At 42.6% G+C, this 21810-nt stretch overlaps 1 long non-coding RNA gene across 2 annotated transcripts; it reads left to right on the top strand.

Annotated features, from left to right (window-relative positions):
* The first annotated feature begins 1 nt into the window (after position 1).
* LOC122562541 (uncharacterized) lies at positions 2–13385 on the top strand. 2 transcript variants are annotated; one of them, XR_006315354.2, is made up of 3 exons: positions 2–101; positions 7651–7712; positions 12505–13385. It is a non-coding gene; the product is annotated as an uncharacterized LOC122562541 (long non-coding RNA). The 2 variants fall into 2 exon arrangements; XR_006315353.2 differs by having other exon boundaries at positions 6–93.
* Positions 13386–21810: the final 8425 nt, after the last annotated feature.

Raw genomic sequence — 21810 nt, 5'->3', positions numbered from 1 at the left:
GGAGCATTCTCCCTCAGTCAATATGTAACATGCCCTCCGGTATATACTGTACTGTGCATGCTTAAAGTTGCAATTCTAATGAATCTGGCGAGGGTAAGAAGGTTAGATTTTACTTTCTCATCTTGAATCTGTTAATTCAGTGTAATGTTTTTTGAAATGTTATGTGTGTGTTTTCCACTGAAAGTTGCAGGTATCAAATCAATCTGTCTGCATATTAAATCAACTTTGTACAACATTGTTGTATTTGAGATCATTTGTAACATCAATCTTACTCACTAACATTTCAGTGTTGGGATGGATTGGGACTGCAGTTTTGATACTAAAAGCATTCACCGGCGTGTGGTCGTAGATCTTTTTGTTTTATTTTAATAATAGAGATTGTGACGGGATGGAACCAGCCTGATAGATATCAACTCAACTGGCCGCTGTTTCAGAGTCTGTCAGAAGCTCAGGACAAGTTTGGCGTTTAAAGGCTCCTTGGGGGAGGGGGGGAAGTGAGCGAGGCATGACATGGTTCATGTTCATGACATGGTTCGATATCACGGGGGATGGCAGTGAGGAGATAATGACAGTGGAATGAGGAAATGACAGGAAACAAGAGATTAGGAGCCGAGTTCGGAGTTCAGAAAGCGATTTGAGAATTTATAAGGGTAGAAGGAAATGGAAAATGTGGAAACGTGCATCGCTAAGTTAAAGATTGTGTTGTGGGTCTAATGGTTTTTTTTAAAATACAAAGATATTAAAATATATAGAGCTATTTCTCTTCCCCCCGTCCCCCTCAGACTTTGATATCTGTGCTATAACTGGGATGGGCACAGATGAGCTTTTTATTTTAAAAAACCTACAGCCGCACATTGGGGAGAGTGAGTGAACACCAGCCCTCATGATACAGGAGGTTGAAGAGGGACCTTAGCTCTGGTACAGAATTTCTGTGCGCGTTGTACACCCATTTTAGTTTTAGAACTCAAAAGGTTTATTTTAACCTACAATCATTCACCAGAAATCTACCAGGAAAAGAAACTTCAAATTTATTTGAATATTCAGAAGTGTTAGATAATAACTGCCCCTGTTTTAAAAACAAAAATGTCGGGTGAGAGAAGTTAAGTAATAAAAGCCCCGCAATTTCCACCCAATGAAAGTTTCATTTCTCAGCAGAGCTCATATTTCTCAGAAAACAATGCGCAGATAGCACAGGGAGCTGTAACTACAGTTACTGGTTGTCTTGTTTCTTTCGCTCAGTAGCTCTGTTTCTGGCCGTTTGCTGATTATAATGTTTCACCTCATTGCTTTTACAAACTGCATCCCCGTCCCTGAGTAGGATCCTGAACATTTTGTGTAGTTTTCTGTTTGCCCTCCTCCAGCCCACGGTCAAGCTGTTCTTCCTCTGGATTTGTTCTTCTAGCTGCTCTCCCATCAGGACATCATTCCATCAACTTGGCCCCTTGGAATGGCACAAATTGCATTGGAAAACATGGAGTGTCTGGCACTGGTAGACAAGCAGGAGGCTGGAAAACACAGCAAGGCAGGCAGCATCAGGAGGCAGGGGGAACACAGCAAGGCAGGCAGCATCAGGAGGCAGAGGGACACAGCAAGGCAGGCAGTATCAGGAGGGAGAGGAACACAGCAAGGCAGGCAGCATCAGGAGGGAGAGGAACACAGCAAGGCAGGCAGCATCAGGAGGCAGGGGGAACACAGCAAGGCAGGCAGCATCAGGAGGGAGAGGAACACAGCAAGGCAGGCAGCATCAGGAGGCAGGGGGAACACAGCAAGGCAGGCACTATCAGGAGGGAGGGGAACACAGCAAGGAAGGCAGCATCTGGACGGAGAGGAACATAGCAAGGCAGGCAGCATCAGGAGGCTGGGGGAACACAGCAAGGCAGGCAGCATCAGGAGGGAGAGGGACACAGCAAGGCAGGCAGCATCAGGAGGGAGAGGAACACAGCAAGGCAGGCGGCATCAGGAGGGAGAGGAACACAGCAAGGCAGGCAGCATCAGGAGGGAGAGGGAACACAGCAAGGCAGGCAGTATCAGGAGGGAGAGGAACACAGCAAGGCAGGCAGCACCAGGAGGTGTAGAAGTTAACACTTCAGCTGTAACCCTTCTTCAGGACTGGGGGTTGGGTGTAGGAGGAGCTGCAGATCAAGGGGCAGGCGGGTGCAGGATGGTGAGGTGGGGAGAAGTGAAGACAGGTAGAGGGTATGACCTGGTTGGTCAATGAGAGGGATGAATCCAGTTGATGGCTGGGAGGGGGAGGGTTGGGAAGAGAGTCAGGAGATGGGAAGGGAGGTTATTTGAAATTGGAGAACTCAATGTTGAGTCCTCCAGGCTGTAGGCTGCCAGGTGGAAGATGAGGTGTTGTTCCTGTAATTTGCGGTTTGGTTTGTTGTGACAATGGAAGAGGCCAAGGGTGGTCATGTCATAGAGTCATAGAGATGTACAGCATGGAAACAGACCCTTCAGTCCAACCCGTCCATGCTGACCAGATATCCCAACCCAATCTAGTCCCACCTGCCAGCACCTTTTAAATGTTGCAATTGTACCTGCCTCCACCACTTCCTCTGGCACGCAAGCCTCCAGTCTGAAAAAAAACCCTCCACCACCACTCTCTGTCTTCTACCTTTGAGCCAGTTCTGTATCCAAATGGCTAGTTCTCCCTGTATTCTATACACGCACCACCCTCTGTGTGTCACAGTTGCCCCTTAGGTCTCTTTTATATCTTTCCCCTCTCACCTTTAAACCTATGCCCTCTAGTTCGGGACTCCCCCACCCCAGGGAAAAGACTTTTGTCTATTTATCCTATCTATGCCCTTCATAATTTTGAAAACCTCTATAAGGTCACCCCTCAGCCTCCGACGCCCCAGGAAAAACAGCCCCAGCCTGTTCAGCATCTCCCTATAGCTCAAATCCTCCAACCCTGGCAACATCCTTGTAAATCGTTTCTGAACCCTTTCAAGTTTCACAACATCTTTCTGATAGGAAGGAGAACAGAATTGCAAGCAATTTTCCAATAGTGGCCTAACCAATGTCCTGTACAGCCGCAACATGACCTCCCAACTCCTGGACTCAATATTCTGACCAATAAAGGAAAGCATACCAAACGCCTTCTTCACTATCCTATCTACCTGCGACTCCACTTTTAAGGAGCTATGAACCTGCACTCCAAGGTCTCTTTGTTCTGCAACACTCTCTAAGACCTTACCATTAAGTGCATAAGTCCTGCTAAGATTTGCTTTCCCAAAATGCAGCACCTCGCATTTATCTGAATTAAACTCCACCTGCCACTTCTCAGCCCATTGGCCCATCTGGTCCAGATTCTGTTGTAATCTGAGGTAACCCTCTTCGCTGTCCAGCACACCTCCAATATTGGTGTCATCTGCAAACTTACTAACTGTACCTCTTATGCTCGCATCCAAATCATTTATGTAAATGACAAAAAGTAGAGGACCCAGCAATGATCTTTGTGGCACTCCACTGGTCACAAGCCTCCAGTCTGAAAAACAACCCTTCACCACCACCCTCTGTCTTCTACCTTTGAGCCAGTTCTGTATCCAAATGGCTAGTTCTCCCTGTATTTCGTGAGATCTAACCTTGCTAACCAGTCTCCCATGGGGAACCTTGTCGAACACCTTACTGAAGTACATATAGATCACGTTCACTACTCTGACCTCATCAATCCTCTTTGTTACTTCTTCAAAAAACCTCAGTCAAGTTTGTGAGACATGATTTCCCGCACACAAAGCCATGTTGACTATCCCTAATCAGTCCTTGCCTTTCCAAATACATGCACATCCTGTCCCTCAGGATTTCCTCCAACAACTTGCCCACCACCGAGGTCAGGCTCACTGGTCTATAGTTCCCTGGCTGGTCCTTACCACCCTTCTTAAACAGTGGCACCACTGGGAATGGGAATTAAAATGGGCGGTGACTGGGAGGTGTTGTCAGCCCCTACTGGCCTGGCTGGGATGCTCGGCGAACTGTTCCCTGATGTAGAGAAGATCATTGCAGCAGGTGATTTGGCCCAGCTCATCCATGCAGGTATTCATGACCCAGAGCAGTCCTCCTCCCATTAGACTTCATCTCTCCCTATCACCAATACACTGCTGCTGTTTTCACCCGAAGGAGCTTGTTCATCTTTCTCAGTCTGGAAACCTAAAAAAAAAAATCACCATCTTGGTAAATGGTAAGGATGTGTTGAATTGGAACATCAGCCATAATCTTATTAAATTACAGAGATCCTAGGAACCCCTCTGGCATTGCTATTGTTCCTGTTCTTCAGTGTACCTCTTTTAAGTCTCAATTAAGTCACTTCTCAACCTTCTTCTCTTTAACGAAAACAGCCTCAAGTCCTTCAACCTTTCCTCATAAGACGTTCCCTCCATACCAAGCAACATCCTAGTAAATCTCCTTTTAACTCTTTCCAAAGCTTCCACATCCTTCCTATAATGCAGTGACCAGAACTGTACACAATACTCCAAGTGCGGCCACACCAGAGTTTTGTACAGCTGCAGCATGACCTCGTGGCTCCGAATCTCAATCCCTCTACCAATAAAAGCTAACACACCATATGCCTTCTTAACAACCTGGGTGGCAACTTTCAGGGATCTATGCATATGGACATAGAAATCTCTCTGTTCATCTACGCTACCAAGAATCTTACCATTAGCCCAGTACTCTGTATTCCTGTTACTCCTTCCAAAGTGGATTACCTCACACTTTTCCACATTAAACTCCATTTGCCACCTCTCAGCCCAGCTCTGCAGCCTATCTATATCCCTCTGTAACCTGCAACATCCTTCAGCACTATCCACAACTCTACCGACCTTCGTGTCATCCGCAAATTTACTAACCCATCCTTCTGTACCTTTATCCAGGTCATTTATTAAAATGACAAACCATAAAAACTATTTGTCATCCGCAGCCATGACAGATCTGGGCTGTACTGAGTTGGCTGATCCTGCTGTGGAGTCATGATTATTCATCTTCCTTAGTTGGGAACATATCACCCTGGGTGGGGTGTGCCTCCTGATTATCACTCACAGAACAATGTGATTTATATCAGAGTCACTCTGCTTGTTCTGGAATGAAACCATGAAGTGAAACTGACTCAACAGTCCCCAAAGAGGAGTATTGACTTGATAGCATGGAAACAGACCCTTTGGTCCAACTCGTCTACACTGACCGACATCCTAACCTAATCTAGTCCCACCTGCCAGCACTTGGCCCATATTCCTCTCAACCCTTCCTATTCATATACCCATCCAGATGCCTTTTAAATGCTGTAATTGTACCAGCCTCCACCACTTCCTCTGGCAGCTCATTCCATACACGTATCACCCTCTGGGTGAAACCGTTGTTCCTTATGTCCTTTTTTAAATTTTTCCTCTCTCACCCTAAACCTGTGCTCTCTAGTTTTGGCTTCCCCTATCCTGGGAAAAAAGACTTTGGCTATTTACCCTATCCATGCCCCTCATGATTTTATAAACTTCTGTAAGGTCATCCCTCAGCCTCTGACACTCCAGGGAAAATAGCCCCAGCCTATTCAGCGCCTCCCCACAGCTCAACCCACCCCCTGCTGCCCCCAGATCCTGGCAACCTCCTGTAAATCTTGTCTGTATCCTCTCAAGTTTAACATAGCAGAATGTATGAATATAAGACTATAACATATACAAACAGAATTAGACCATTTGGCCCATCAAGTATGCTCCGCCATTTGATCATGGCTGATATGTTTCTCAAACCTATTCTCCCTTAACTCTTGATCCCCTTACCAATCAAGAACCTATTTATCTCTGTCTTAACTACACTCAATGACTTGGCCTCCATAGCCCCCTCTGTGCCAAAGAATTTCACAGATTCACCACTTTCTGGCTGAAGAAATTCCTCCTCATCTCAGTTCTAATGGGTTGTCCCTTCACTCTGACGCTGTGCCCTCAGGTCCTACTTGTAGAAACATCTTCTCCATGTCCACTCTATCCAAGCCTCTCAGTTTTGTTTTTAAGTTTCAATGATATTCTGCTCTAATCCTTTTAAACTCCATTGAGTGCAGATCCAGAGTCCTCAATTGATCCTAACCTTGTAAGCCTTCATCCCTTGTAAATCTCCTCTGGACCCCCTCCAACTTAAGCACATCTTTCCTTAGATATGGATCCAAAATTGCTCACTATTTCAAATGCAGTCCGACCAGAGCCTTGCACAGCCTCAGCAGTACATCTCTGCTCTTTATTTCTAGCCCTCTTGAAATGAATGCCATCATTGCATTGGCCTTTCTAACTGCCAGCTGAACATGCATATTAATCTTGAAAGAATCCAGAACTAGGACTTCTAAGTCCGTTTTGAGCTTCAGATTTCTGGAGTCTTTCCCCATTTGGAAAATAGCCTGCACTGCTATTCTTCTTACCAAAATGTATAACCTCACACTTTCCCACATTTTACTCTATCTGCCACCTCTTTGCCCACTATCCAAGCCTGTCCAAGTCATTCTGCAGCTTGCCTGCTTCCTCAACATGACCTGACCCTCCACCAACCTTTGTGTCATCTGCAAATTTAGCAACATTTCCGTCAGTTCCTTTGTCCAGATTGCGCATGTATTATGCAAATAGTTGTTCTCCCAACACTGGCCCCTGTGGAAATCCACCAGTCACTATCTGCCATCCTGAAAAAGACATCCTTATCCCCACTCTCTGCCTTCTATGAGTCAGTCACTCCTCTATCCATGCCTGTACATTATCCTAACATCATGAGCTCCTATTTAGCAACCTCTGTGTGGCACCTTGTCAAATGCCTTCTGGAAATATGAATTTTGCAAGTGCAGAATTAGAATCAGTTGCCATGTGTTAGCTATTAAAGACCGCATGTGCATTTACTGGCTAATCTCAGGTATTGGCCATCTGTGTGACTCACTGGGGTGTTCCATAGAAATAGGAACAGGAGTAGGCCATTCAGCCCATCCAGCCTGTGCAGTGTTCAAACAGATCATGCCCATTATTACATTTATTTTCCCATTATCTCCAAATTTCTTGAAGTCAACAGTACACAGAGGTCTATCCATTACTGTTTTGGACTGATTATTGCAAATGCCAAAAGGGCATCAGCCCTTTTGGAGATTGGGCTGGTGATGCCAGATGGTCACTGTACTAAGATTCATCTGTGTGTGCTGCTAACATCCCTGTTTCACATGCAATGTGTCTGCATTAACACATATACAGATGACCTCATCTGCATTTCATGTTGATGTTCTCTTCTGGCTCCTCAAGCCCATTTGGTCCAAGGCATGGATGCAGGTGGACGTGCTGGATGGACCCTCACACTGTCTATTTTGTTCACTTCTGGTGCTCGTTTGTTCCTTAATATTGTCTTAGTTAAGTTGAAAAACTTCTGTTGATACTGAGTGTTGGCTTCCTCTTTCAGCATGCATGCTCTTTGCAACTGAACCATTTGCAGCATTTCTGTTTCTGGATCAGTAACTCAATATCAGAGCGACTGAGTCCAAGGGAGAAAGTGAATTGAATCTGGGAGGAAGTTTAAAATACTTTGTGTTTTTATTTTAAAAAGCTGTGTGTAGTGGAACTAATTTGTCTAGCATTTTCAAAGAGTTGGTACAGACCTGATCAATCTCCTTATGTGCTGATTCAGTCTCTGATTGTGTTTCAGAAATGAATACACCATATGTATTTATCTATTTGAGGGAGGTTGCAGGTGAGAGGGAGAGTTGGGTAAGTATGATTGGGCATTGTGATTCAGTGTAAAATTAAATCATACAATTACTAATTATACAATTATCCTGAAACATGTACAAAAATCCATCATTGCCTTTTTAATTGCAAAATGATAGTTACCTTAAACCTGGCTTTTTTTTGCAGACTTAACGATCAGCTGTACACTTGCCATAATTAAGACAGCTTTTTCCTCTGAGACTAATTTCTAGTATTGAACAGCTCTGCAGTTACACAGTAATGTAAACTCTCCACTGACTGTCAGAGCATCCTGTGATAGCACGTCAATGGCAATGAATCTCCCGTTGGTTTTAGCATTAGAAGGGAAAAAGAATTTAATTTTCTATCAACCCCTAAATGCCTCAGAAAACAGAAGCAGTCTCTTGACAGTATCTTGCACTAATACAGTGCTATGCGTGTAACAAAATGTCCGAAGGTGCTTCACAGCAGGTGATCAGACACAATCGGGCTCTCAGTTGTGTAAGGAGATATTCAAGGCAGAAGAGCAAAGGCATAGTCAAAGGTACAAACTTTAGGAGAGGAGAAAGACCAAGTGTTTCTGGGAAAATCCCAGTGTTTGGAAACTGAAGGCATGGCCATTAATGTAGGAGTGACAAAGATCTGCCTAGAAATAGGGAAAAAGAAAACTCTGTGACTCAGTGGTTAGCACTGTTGCCTCACAGCACAGGGACCCAGGTTTGATTCCAGCCTCTGGCAACTGTCTGTGTGGAGTTTGCACGTTCTCCCCGTGTCTGTTTGGGTTTCCTCTGGGTGCTCCGGTTTCCTCCCACAATTTAAAGATGTGCAGGTCAGGTGAATTGGCCATGCTAAATTGCCTATTAGGTGCATTAGTCAGAGGGAAATGGATCTGGGTAAGTTACTCTTTGGAGGGTTTGTGTGGACTTGTTGGGCCGAAGGGCCTGTTTCCACGCTTTAGCGAGTCTATCTATCTATCTTAGCTCATATCAAGTCTCATTCACCCTTCATCTGTTTCTGGCTCACTTAACGGCAATGTCTCCCTAATCCAACAATACCATTGATTGTAATATCTTCATCCTTGCTTTAAAATCCCTTCGTGGCCTCAACCCTCCTTAACACCCTGTGATCTTCTGCAATTCAAATAACTTGCTTTGCAGGATTTAGCAAAGGATTTCAAAAAAATCTCATATTAAGATTATAGATAAGGCACCATCATTTCCTGTATGAACGGTCTTCAGTATTACTATGATGCCATAAGCTCTGGAAATCACACCCTCAACTTCTCCACCTCTCTTTTTCCCTTTATTAAGACCCATTTTCAAACCGACTTTTTGGTAATTTGTCCTTTTTATTTAACTCATCATTAAATTCTGTCTGATAATGCCTCTGTGAAATGGCTGCGGACATTTTTTTGCTATGCTTTAAGTGTGATAAAAGATTATTTATATTATAATTGGGATTTAGTTCTGTGAACCTGTGTTTTTAGAAGGCCAGAAAGTAATTTGAAACAGTGACCTAAATACATGCTTTCATGTGACCTCAGTCAAGTGCCTGCCAGGGCAACTGTGATGTTAGTGCGTGAAATGTTTATGCTGCTGAGTTTACAAGCAGCCCAGTGGCCATTAGGTTAGCTTTAGTTCCGTTCAGAAGAATCAGGAGTTCAGTTCAGAAGGAAGGACTGTTTTCACTTGGCAGGAGAGCAAAGTATTTCAGTTTAGTTCAGGGGAACCAATCACTCTTGTCGAGGTGATTTTAGTTTGTCAGGCTTGCAAACCAGGCATGTGTGTATAGAAATCTTCAAATTGTTCAAACTAAAAGAGTTTTAGACCATGAAACTTGTGAAAGGTTAATGCCTGAGGACTTAGAAAGAAATTGTGAACTTGCCTCATCAGTCCAAGGAAAAGAAGCAGGAAAGATTTGATTAATTACGATGTTAAACATTTGATAGGAGTGATATTTCTCAGGATTGAATATCTGTAAAAGGATAGTCTTGGGAAACAGATTGCCATTAGTGTTAAGATTTTTTGTTTCCATTTCTCTTTTGTGTCATTAACATATGTTCTGTTATAAAATTATCTGCAACCTCATGTGAATATGTTTCACTGACTAATCGCCACATGAACTAACTGCAAAATTTAAACATTGATTTATCAAGCCATCTCAAGTTGGGCTTATGCCCGAAACCTCAATTCTCCTGCTCCTTGGATGCTGCCTGACCTGCTGCGCTTTTCCAGCAACACATTTTTCATCTCAAGTTTCATGCTTGTATCTGACTTGTACCATCAGCTGCAATTATAACAAAAAAACTGCAGAAATGCATATTTTTTTTGTTGTTAACTGATCCAATTAGTGCTCCAATTGTGTGCAATATTAAGTACAATAAGATCCAAATTGTCAGGAATGTTGCTGACTAATAAATGAATAAGTGTTACAGACACACAGTAATGTTTGGCATCATTCTGATCCTTCCTAAGAGTACAGCGACAGCTACTATTCCCCAGCTGTCACTTGGTCCTTCTATCCTTTAACAGGTCCATTCTGTGCATAGTGTATGTCTATTTCTCTTATACTTCACAAAGTGCCCAGATCAGAGATCTATTCTTGGATTTTCTGCTTGTCCAGGAATGGAAACAAGTTGAATTGACCATAAGACATAGGAGCCAAAAGTAGGCCATTCAGCCCATTAAGTCCACTCCACCATTCAATGAGATCATGGCTGATCTGACAAACAGTAACTCCAATTTTCTGCTTGTAGTGATTGTAATCAGGTCAGCCAGGTGGGCATCATGGAATGAGTTCCCTGATTGGACCAGATGAACAGCCCCAATCTGGGAACCCTAGCTGACAGATAAGAACAGCAGTGTCAGACATCCTGTTCACACTGAGAGCTGGATCAGTGTCATTGACTCTCCACGTATAAATAAAGGGTGACTTTGGTGATGGGATATTGGCCTCTGGAGTTATTTCACTGCCTTTTCCTATAACCCTGGATTACCTTACTGAGTAAAAATCTGTCTCTCTCACTCTTGAATATATTTAATTACCCAGTCTATACAGCCTTCTGAGATAAATAATTCCACAGATTGACTACCCTCGAAGTGTTTAGTGTGCAGTACACCTTGGGAAGGATGTATCGGCTTTGGAGGAAGTACAACATAGATTTACAAGAATGATACCTGGACTCAGGGGTTAAGTTATGAGGATACATTATACAAATTAAGTAAGTTTTCTGTAAAATTTAGAAGGTTAAAGGGTGATCAAAATTTTTAAGATTTTAACAGGAAAAGACATGGTCAGATAAAAATAAAGCATTTCCACTGGTTGGGGATTCTAGAACTAGGGGCACAGTCTGGGAATGAGGGCCAGAGCGTTCAGGAGAGATGTTAGGAAGCACTTCGACACACAAAGGGTGGGAGAGGTTTGGAACTCTCTTCCACAAACAGACGTGGGTGCTGGATCAGTTGTTAGGTTAAAATTTGAGATGGGTAAGTACTTTTAGTTGGGCAAAGGGATTGTGGGATATGGGTCAACAGCAGTTATATGGAGTTAGGCCACAGACCAGCCAAGATATCATTGGTAGAGCAAGCTTGATGGGCTGAACGGCCTCCTTCTGTTTGTGTGCTCCTAGGAAAAATTCCTCCTTATCTCTGTCTTAAATGGATAACTTCTCATTCTAATGTTATACCCTTTGGTTCTGCAACGGGAAACAGCCCCTCTGCATCTTATAGGCAACTAGACTTTCTGTGCTATGTCTCTGCCGCATGCTATGTGGCACAGTGCCTCGGTGGTTAGCACTGCTGTCTCACAGCAACAGAGACCCAGGTTCAATTGGACCCTCGGGTGAGTGTCTGTATTAAGTTTGCACATTCTCCTCGTGTCTGCGTGGGGTTCCTCCCAGAATCCAAAGATTCAATTACAATATTTTAAAAGGCACCTAAATGGACACATGAAAAAGAAAGGTTTAATGGGATAGGGAGCAAATGGAGAAAGTGAGGGCTGCAGATGCTGGAGATCAAAGCTGAAAATGTGTTGCTGGAAAAGCGCAGCAAGTCAGGCAGCATCCAAGGAACAGGAGAATTGACGTTTCGGGCATAAGCCCTTCTTCCTGAAGAAGGGCTTATGCCCGAATCGTCGATTCTCCTGTTCCTTGGATGCTGCCTGACCTGCTGCGCTTTTCCAGCAACACATTTTCAGCTAGGGAGCAAATCGGAGTAGATCAGTTTAGGATGTCTAGTCGGCATGGATACGTTGGGCTGAAGGGTCTGTTTCAGTGCTGTATAACTCTGTGATTCTGTACAGACTAGGTAGATTAGCCATGGAAAATACAGGGTGGGTCTGGGTGGGATGCTGTTTGGAGGCTCGGTGTTGACTTTATGGGCCAAATGGCCTGCCCCCATACATAAGGATTCTATTCTATGTCTGGGCCATTTTTGTTTGAATGGGATCAGAGGCAGGGAGAACTACATGGCTATACAGAGGGTAACTGACCAAATGCCTGTGTAGGAGTAACTGCCTATATGCCTGTGTAGTGGGTGACTGCCTATATGCCTGTGTAGTGGGTGACTGACTATATGCCTGTGTAGAGGGTAACTGATCAGCTTATTTGAGGGCAATGAATGTCCAGGATTTTCCTGTCAGTGTCCAGGTTTCTGGAATAAGACCCTGCTGCCTGGAGCCATGTTGCTCCTTTGAGAGAGGTTCCACATCTTCCCAACTCACTTGGCTGAGAAACGCATAACTTTAATTCAAAACTTTAACAAGTTGGAGACGGATGACCCCATTTTGATTTAGCATCTCTCTTGTTTTATTACAGCCTACGCCTGTTCTCTGACAAACTGTCCAGCTTTCCGAACTCACCCTGGGCCCTTCCGTTAGGCATTAAGCTGGTCTCCAAGTGAATGGTGTGAGTGCAATGACTCCCTGCCCGAGGTGAAAACCCCAATAAGTGACCGTCCCCCACCTGCCCCCAGGGGGAGTAAATGCCAGCCCCTGGTAATGTGCCAAACACCTACCCATTTCTCTTCTGGTGAGATCATGGCACCAACGCAAGGATACCCGAGGGCTGGGAAATTAAATCTCGAGAAAACAATTCAGTTTTATCTCACGACATTGGATCCTCAAATTGTTGAATGTTTGCTTATGTAAATATTGTGGGAGTAGCTTATTGATTTTGGAAGAATTGTTTGAATGTTCTGCCAGCTGTTGTAGCCCATGTGTGGAGAGACAAAATCACTGCAATGTGAAAGTGCCTGTGCGGAGAAAAGGAAGCCGTTAGTGTTTGGCATCAAGATTTGTTCATAAAGAGTCATTCTGCTTCATTTACTCTGGACTCAGTTGCAAAGCCTGGCAACCATCGGGAAGACTTCCTCATGAAGCAGAAATGAGACATGGGGAAATGCCGAGAATTTCTCTTCCTCCACACTTAAACCTTGCTCCATTCAATGCTCAGGCTTATTCATCTCCTTCTCCGACATCATTCCTGTCTTAATTTGCTTTTTATTGTACACAGTACCTATTCAGTTTTCTTTCTCAAGACTTTTCCTTTTCACTCCAGAGACATTGAAAACTCATTATGTACCAGATCCTTCCCCACCCCCCGAATCATGCCTAATTAATGGTTGCTCAGTAAAAACTGAAAGAACTGTGGATGCTGTAAATCAGAAACAAAAACAGAAAATTGCTGGAAAAGCTAATCAGGCCTGGCAGCATCTGTGGAGAGAAATCAGAGATAACGTTTCAGGTCCAGTGACCCTTCCTCAGAAGTCCATTTCTCAGAACATTCTGAGGAAGGGTCACTCGACCTGAAACATTAACTCTGATTTCTCTACGCGGATGCTGCCAGACCTGCTGAGCTTTTCCAGCAATTTTATGTTTTGTTTCTAATGGTAGCTAAGCTGAGACAGTGTGTGTCTGTGTCTGTATGGTTGTGTGTTCAATGGGTATGGATAGTTGGCTTCACTATTAAAAACAATTCTGCCTTTACTCACTGGCTATACTTTTGATGGGTGACTGTACGATGACTGGGAATAAGAATCCCAGCTAATTTTTTTATCCCCCCGCTTCTTCACTCACAGTCCAATAACAGCTGTCTGTTACCACTTTGGCTACGATTGACTGCCTTAGCAAAGACTAGGGATTCAAGTGGCATGTTCTTAACTTGATTGGTTCAGCTAAAAGCAAGCTGCTGGAGAAGCTCAGCAGATCTGGTAGCATTTGTGGGGAGAGAGAAACAGAATTAACATTTTGAGTGCATTGACTCACTTAACAAAACTATGGCATCTATAGAGAGAGAACCAGAGTTAAGGTTTTATTAAGTGAATAATTGGAGTCAAAAGTTTCCCCAAACTCTTTCTGATTTCATTTTAGCTGTCAACTCAAGTATTTCAGCTCACAAAGGAGAAAACCTTAATGTCTATTTCTGATGAGGAAGGTTGTACAGAATCTGTAGCTTTAATGGGAAAGTATTAATTCATTTGAAGCCATTTCACTTAAAGATGCAATTATCAGGAATACAACCACAATTATGTGTTGACTAACTATATTAGAGCAGTTGACTAAAAACTTTGTCAAAGACTTAAGCTCTAACTTCCAAGGAATGGCCTAAAGTGAAGAAGGAGACAGTGAGATTTAAGGAAGAAATCCTGGAGTTTAAGACTTGGGTAAGTGAAAACACTTTACTCCAGTGGTTTACTGATTTAAAATGCAGGATTCACCAAGGTAAGGAGGAATGCAGAAATCTCAAAGGCTTGTGAGGCTGGATGACATTATAGAGATAGGGAGGGGTGTGCCTGTTGTTACAATCCTGGATGTTACTATCAAATTATTATGATCCCAGTTATGAGATAACTAGACAAGCCAGATCTTTATTACAATCTGGATTGTTAGGTCATAATCTTTCAAGTAACAGAAGGTGTGGAAAAACCAGAATAAGAAAATATTGACAGGATTCCAATGTTGAACTGAAATGCCAGAAAAGACTATTGTAGAAACATGAATAAATTTAGCGAAAGCGATGTTGGCTAAATTGGATTATTGCACACGTAAGATGATTCTATACCTTGTATAATACATATGCAACTTAAACTCTAATTTCATGATTAACAAGTGGTAAATCTGAGTTACTGGACAAACCTAATCAAATCAATAGGCTGGGACTGTTCTCCCTGGAGTGTCGAAGGCTGAGAGATGACGTTATTGGGTGACTTATAAAATCATGAGGGGTACGGATAGGGTGAATGGACAAGGTCTTTTCCCGAAGGTAGAGGAGTCCAAAACTAGTGAGCATAGGTTTAAGATGAGAGGGAAAAGATTTAAAAGGGACCTGATCGACAACTTTTTCATGCAGAGGATGGTACATGTATGGAATGAGCTGCCAGAGGAAATGGTGGAGGCTGGTACAATTACAATATTTCAAAGGCATCTGGTTAGGTACATGAATAGGAAGGGTTTAGAGGGACATGGGCCAAATGCTGGCAAATGGGACTAGATTTATTTTGGTTATCTGGTCAGTATGGACGAGTTGGACCAAAGGGTTTGTTTCCATGCTGTACAGCTCTATGATTCTAAATCCTCCACTGCACTTAAATTGTCTATGCAATCATGACAAATGTCACGCAGATGTTAGTTAACTGTAGGTGACCACATCTTGTTAAAAGTCAGTCTTCTTCACAAGACATTCCAATTTTTAAACTTTGAAGATCTAGTCTTGGATTACCTTCGGAACCTCTCCATCTTAGTTCAATCTCTGAAGCAATCTATCAATACGAGACCAAGTTTTCTAAGACTCCAGGGATTACATTCAAATGTCTAATTACTGGCATAATTTCAGCTTTTATTGAACAACCATAAACATCCAATTTCTACTGAATTTCTCCAAGCTCCAATCTTCCTAAGGTGCATCAAGCATATTGCTTTGGTCTTTTGACATCCCACTGTCATCTATAACTGTACTGAACGACCACTGTACTGAACGATCACTGTACTGAACGACCACTGTACTGAACGACCACTGTACTGTACGATCACTGTACTGAACGATCACTGTACTGAACGACCACTGTACTGAACGATCACTGTACTGAACGACCACTGTACTGAATGACCACTGTTCTGTACGACCACTGTACTGAACGATCACTGTACTGAACGACCACTGTACTGAACGACCACTGTACTGTACGACCACTGTACTGAATGACCACTGTACTGAATGACCACTGTACTGTGCGATCACTGTACTGAACGATCACTGTACTGAACGACCACTGTACTGAACGACCACTGTACTGAACGATCACTGTACTGAACGATCACTGTACTGAGCGATCACTGTACTGAGCGATCACTGTACTGAATGACCACTGTACTGAACGATCACTGTACTGTATGACCACTGTACTGAACGATCACTACTGTATGATCACTGTACTGTACGACCACTGTACTGAACGATCACTACTGTACGATCACTGTACTGTACGACCACTGTACTGAACGATCACTGTACTGAACGATCACTGTACTGTACGATCACTGTACTGAACGATCACTGTACTGTACGATCACTGTACTGAACAATCACTGGATTCCTGTGCTTATGTTTTTGTCCCAACGTTTTTTTCACAGTGTAGAACCACTGCTCCTTCAGACTCCTAACTGCTAGGATTCTGCTCAGAGTCACTGCTGCTGCTGCCTGGAGTCACGTCTGCTCAGCACACCAGTCACTTGATGGTTTTATGACTCTCCCAGCTCCACAATACAACTAACTCCTCTCAAAACAAACAATCCTATAAATTGAAACCAGAAAACCTTCTCAAGATCCATCTGATGATGATGTAGCCTGCTCTGAGCTATCCTAACCCAGACTTTTAAGTCAATATCCCTCATTCACAATTTATTCTTTGATCCAATGAAGCAAATTTATTTTACAAACTTGGTGCTCAGTGAATGCTTTTAACTACTTTAAATCCCAAAACATGTAATCTGTGTCTCAACTGTCATTACTCCAAGTGTAGACACCATGTCTCCAGTAAACATGCCATTTAGGGTCATAGAAATGTACTGCACAGAAACAGACCCTTCAGTCCAACCAGATATCCTAACCTAATCTAGTCCCATTTGCCAGCACTTTGCCCATAACCCTCCAAACCCTTCCTATTCATATACCCATCCAGATGCCTTTTAAATGTTGTAATTGTACCAGCCTCAACCACTTCCTCTGGCAGCTCATTCTAAACATGTACCACGCTCTGCGTGAAAAAGTTGCCCATTAGGTCTGTTTTAACTCTTTCCCCTCTGACCCTAAGCCTATGCCATCTAATTCTGGAATCCCCCACTCTAGGGAAAAGACCTTGTCTATTTATCCTATCCATGCCCCTCATAATTTTGTAAACCTCTATAAGGTCACCACTCAGCCTTCAATGCTCCAAGGAAAACAGCCCCAGCCTGTTCAGACTCTCCTTATAGCTCAAACCCTCCAACCTTGGCAACATCCTTGTAAATCTTTTCTGAACCCTTTCAAGTTTCACAACACCCTTCTGAAAAGAAGGAGATACAGAATTGCATGCAGTATTCTAAAAGTGGCCTAACCAATATCCTGTACAACCGCAGCATGACCTCCCAACTCCTGTACTCAATGCTCTATTCTGTAGAGAAGAGCTGCTCCTTTTTTGAGGTATTTAGATGTAGGAGGTGATTTCCTCAAATTCTGGGAGCAGCAATTACTGTTTTATATGCTGTTGCCCACTTGCTGTTTCTGATTCTACCTTTCTAGTTGTTTAACCTAGTTTTAAAAACGTATTCTTTCATGGGATTTAGGCATCACTGGTAACACCAGTGTTAGTCACCCATCCCTAACTGCCTTTTTACAATGTCTTGCTAGACCATTTCAGAACACGGTTAAGAGTCAATCACCTTGTTGTTGGTTTGGTGTCTTAAAACAACGTGATGTTTGGATTTCAGAGGAAGGGTCACTGGATCTGAAATGTTGGCGCTGATTTCTCTCCATAGGTGATACAAGACCTGTTGAACTTTTCCAGCGATTTCTGATTTTGTTTCTGATTTACAGCATTTGCAGTGCTTTTGTTTTTTTATGACATCATCTGTTTAAGACTTCCATGCACTTCAGTTGCATTTATCCCATTTTTGATAATTAAACGTTAATTCCTCAAATGATCATTTATACTAAAATATTAGCCATGAACAGAATATGTGCAATGCAATGGAGGGATGTAAAAGCAAATAACTTTACTGCATCCACCCCCAACAGAAACATGTACACAGAAGGTATTTGTGTGACTAGGCCAACATTGTCTATCTCATACACTGCAGTCATGGATGCCCCAAGGCATGGTACATTGGTGAGACCAAGCAGATGCTTTGACAACTGATGAATGGACACGGTGCAACAATCACCAGGCAGGAGTGTTCCCTTCCAGTCGGGGATCACTTCAGTGGTCAGGGGCGTTCGGCCTCAGATCTTCAGGTGATCATCCTCTAAGGCGGACTTCGGGACAGGCAACAATGCAAAGTGGCCGAGCAGAGGCTGATAGCCAAGTTCAACACCCATGAGGATGGCCTCAACCGGGACCTTGGGTTCATGTCACACCACAGGTGACCCACTGCATTACGCACACACACTCTCTCTCACACACTCACATTCAAGCACACATATACACACACTAACCCAGACCCTCTCTCATACACATGTTCTCTCTTAGACACAAACACACATACACACCCACGAGAGGTGCAGACACGCAATCACATGCACACACTTTCTCTCTCTCTCTCTCTCTCTCTCTCTCTCTCTCTCTTTCTCTCTCTCCCTCACATGAACGCACACACCCATATAAGTCTATGGGATGAATTTGGATTTGCAGAATTGTATTTGCAGCAACATTCTATGTTGTTCAAAAAGCACACAATCTGCAAGCAGTCAATCCATTTGGCATTTTATAAATTCCACTTTGAAAATTGATTGGGATACAGATTGGGATACAGACAAACTCTAACCTCACACCTTTAATGCATTGTCTAAGCTGAGATGTCACCTTATTTATAAAACTTTAAGGTATCTCAAGAAGGTGACTTGAAAGAAGTTCTTGGATTTACATATTAATGAACCAAAACCAACAACCCATTCTAAAAGATGAAATACTAACAGCAATCTAGGCTTGTTCAACATATCATTTCAGCTGCTTGATGCTGTCATCTTTTGCTATAAATTCTGTCTCTCATGATCCTGCACCACAGCTACCTGATGAAGGAGCAGCATTCCGAAAGCTAGTGCTTCCAAATAAACCTATCGGACTATAACCTGGTGTTGTGTGATATTTAACTTTGTCCACCCCAGTCCAACACCAGCACCTCCATATCATAACAGAAATATTATCAGTCTCCATTTTGACAGTCTTCAGTTAACAAATATCATCAAGAGCTGCTATCAGAGGAAGCTTTCTCGATTCCCACTGCCCTCCCTTCATCACTCCATGGCCCAGCACTTGATAATGCACTCTGTTTTCCTCCATTATTTCTTGTGACTCAAGTGAGATTAGCAGCTGCAAAATAAAATCTTTATCAAAGGAAAATGTACGAGCACATAAGAGACAATAATTAAAGTAGATAATAACAGATGATATTCAGTTCAGATCAGGATGAGTCAGACGATTCTAACTGACTAGGATCTCGCCAGTTGCCTGCTCACTCATTCAGTTATCCTGCAGCTGAGTAGAGAAGGCTGTGAGTGTCAGCCTGATGCACACATTTGCATTGGACATTGTGGTGAATGAGAGATTTGCAGTCAGTGTCAGATATGGCGCTGAAAGAACAGGAGGTGAGTGACAGTGAACTGTCGCTGGGATAAATAATGATCCCAGAGTGTGGTGAGAATGTTAAACTCAGTACCACATGGCGAGGTTGAAGTGTATACCATAGATTCTCTTTCTGAGAGAAAAGAACCCCACTTGGCTATGCCTTCCCCCTGACAGCAATACCCTATCAGCTCTGCTACTGTTCTGGTAAATCAAGTTGCACTTTCACCAATGCCTCTACATTCTTTTTTAAAATATGCAGTGGAGTACATAAAATAACCGCATCCATTTTGTCACTGGTAATTTAGTAATATTTCATTATTTGCTCTTGTATCTTAAAACCTCAGTGTAGATTGTCCAAGTAGTTTTCTTTTGGAATGTAATGTGTAATTCACAAGACTACAAAGTGAGAACAGTGAGAAAAGGCAGTCAGCTGACTTCGTTGTTCATCCAAACAAAAAAACCTTCAGTGCTTCCATCACAGCTTTTGGCTGGCTCATTGCCTGTTTATTTAAAGTACTGAGGTAACATCTTTGTCATTCTGGCTGTTGATGGCTGCTTTGTAATGGATAGGACATTCTCGTACAATAATCCAGATAATCCACATATCACAGTTTGTCAAATCTTACATAACATTATCATTACAGGTCAAACTGTGTGATAGACCATGTAAGAACTTGACAGGATTACTACCGAGTTACTGAATAACAGAAATCAGTCAAGACATTTGAGAATAACAAACTCTGGACTGTGTTCGAAGGCAACTCCTATCAGAGATTTGAGGTCATGTTAATAAATCATTCTTATAGTTCATCTTGTGATCTCATGAAACCTTTGAATCGACTAACAAACTACTGCAGAAATAATGGACTGGCAGATTGTAAATGTCCATTGTTCTAAGTTGCTTCTGACGTTGTTTGAAATTTGGAGAGCTGAATGAGATTGGTTTTCAGAAAACCCAGAAAACCTAGGCTTACGTTTCTATCAAGGTGGATATTATTGCAGCATGACATATGCATACAGATATCAGACAATAACTTGCATTTATATAGCATTTTTCATGTAATAAAATATACTGAGGTGCTTTGCAGGAATGTTATCAAATAGGATTTGACAATGAACCATAATAAAGAGAAAATATAAGGTAGCAGACTAAAAGCTTGACCAAAGTGGCAAATTTTCCAAGTGTGTCTTAAAGAAGGAAAGAGATGGAGGTTTGAGTGGCAATTCCAGAGATTTGAGTTTTAGTGGTTAAAAGTATAACCATCAATAATGGAGCAATGAAAGCTGGGGGTGCTGAGGGACCAGTATTGGAGGAACACAGATATCTCGAAGTGTTGTGGGGATAGTGTGGGATTTGTAAACATGTTTGGAAATTTTATGTTTGAGGCATTATGGCCCAGGAGCTATTGCAGTCAGCAGTCACACTAGAATGGTTCAAAGGGATTTGATGTAGGCTTTAGATGACTTTAAGTTTGTGGAGAGAGCTAATATGGGTGGCTGGTTAAAGAAACATTGGAACAGTCAACTGTAGAGTTAACAGACATCTTGCTGAGTATTCTAGCTGTATATAACTGATGTTAACCAACTTCAATAGATTCTGCAGGGCTATTTCCACAGTCCCATGTCTCAAAGAGGAAACGCATGATTTGGACAAGCTAGGTCTGTAGGGGTAAAACCATCCTCTCACAACTAGCATTATTGGGATCTGAAATCTAAATGTGATTCTGTGAAAATTGAGCCAGTAACCCAAAGGGAATTTAGCTGAGGAGCCATAATCTTAGGAACATGGCTATGTTTGGAATAAGAAAGATCTTTGGCCCTCTAAACCTCTGCTGTCAACCAGTTATATGAAGATGAATATGTACCTCAACTCTAATTCCCCACTTTGGTTCCATATACCTTGTTATCTTTGATTAATAAATGATGGGATCATAAGACTTAGGAGCAGAAGTAGCCCATTCAGTCAATCCCGCCTGCTCCACCATATAATGAGATCATGGCTGATCTGATAATCTCCAAATCCTCTCTCCTGCCTTTTCTCCATAACCCTTGATTCCCTTCCTCATTAAAAATCTATCTACTTAATAATCCAGGCTTGACAGTGCTCTGTGGTCTATTCCGCAGACTCAGAGAAGAAATTTCTCCTCATCCATGACTTAAATGTGTGACCTCTTACTCCTGTCCCAGAGTCTCCCATAAGGAGAAACAATTTTTCCATATCTGCTCTGGCAAGTCCCCAAGAATCCTGAATGTTTCATTCTTCTAAATTCCAATGAGTATATGCCAAACCTACTGTGTGTCTCCTC

The sequence above is a fragment of the Chiloscyllium plagiosum genome, unplaced genomic scaffold (assembly GCF_037043375.1).
Source record: "Chiloscyllium plagiosum isolate Xiang-an unplaced genomic scaffold, Cpla_swu_hap1 HiC_scaffold_24, whole genome shotgun sequence".
NCBI classification, from domain to species: domain Eukaryota; kingdom Metazoa; phylum Chordata; class Chondrichthyes; order Orectolobiformes; family Hemiscylliidae; genus Chiloscyllium; species Chiloscyllium plagiosum.
The sequence above is the reverse complement of the archived record's forward strand: the minus strand, read 5'-3'. Positions and strand labels throughout refer to the sequence as shown.